Below are 1117 nucleotides of genomic sequence, written 5' to 3'. Positions count from 1 at the left end.
TTAATTGTAGGTCTGGTGATTAGGGGACGCTCTACTCGCAATCTGAGGGTCGCGGGTTCGAATCCCCGTCACCGAACATGTTCGCCATTTCAGCCGTGGACGCGTTATAACGCTACGGTCAATCTCACTATTTACTGGTAAAATAGTGGCCTAAAAGTTGGCGGTGGGTGGTGTTGACTGGCTGCCTTTCCTCAAGTCTGTCGCTGTAGATAGCCCTGGTGTAGCTTTGCGCAAAATTCAAAACATGTCAAACCAACTACAAGAAACAAGAACGAAACGTAAATAAGTATAAACATAAGCTCTTTATGTTTACAGTGGTGGTTAGAGGGCGCTCGATTCGCAATTGCAGGTCCGAATCACCGTCCAACCAAACATGCTCGCCCTTTCAGCCGTGGGAGTGTTACAATGTGTCGATCAATCCAACTATTTGTTGGTAAAAGAGTAGCCAACGAGTTGATGGTGTTGACTAGCTACCTTCCCTCTAGTCTATTACTGTTAAATTAGGGGCGGCTAGCGCAGATGGTCCTCGTGTAGCTTTGCGCGAAATTCAAACCAAACCTTTAATTGCAAGTCAGAAATTCTAAACGGTGGCGCATTACTACCAGTTTTCCATGTAGTGTTAGAATTAAAACTTAACAAATTGCTATAAAAATCAATTTCAGACTTGACCAATATGTTCTCGGCCAAATGAACCACGTTCGGCTCAACATTTTCTAGAAGTTTTATACCTATTATTATAAATGATTTTTTTATCACTAGATGGACGATAATTCTCACAACTGTTTACTTTTAAGCTTCTTGTGTGACGTTTATAAAGTAGTTAAATTCCTTTTAAAACAGAATTAAACAGAAATTGAGTACGTTATAGTAAAACGATTTTGAATATGTAAATCGGCAAGTCGAGTGATAACCACAGCCGATATTAAGTTGCGGTGGAAAAGCATTTATCAAAACTACATTTTGGCGCTGTTCACTAAAAATTGATCGCTTTTGAGAAGGATATTTAACAATCCTTTCCGACGCAAAATATTCATACATCCATGTCATATATATATATATATATATATATATGTGTGTGTGTGTGTGTGTGTGTGTGTGTGTGTGTGTATTAAGATGA

This window comes from Limulus polyphemus, unplaced genomic scaffold (assembly GCF_000517525.1).
Source record: "Limulus polyphemus unplaced genomic scaffold, Limulus_polyphemus-2.1.2 Scaffold2822, whole genome shotgun sequence".
NCBI lineage: Eukaryota > Metazoa > Arthropoda > Merostomata > Xiphosura > Limulidae > Limulus > Limulus polyphemus.
The sequence above is the reverse complement of the archived record's forward strand: the minus strand, read 5'-3'. Positions refer to the sequence as shown.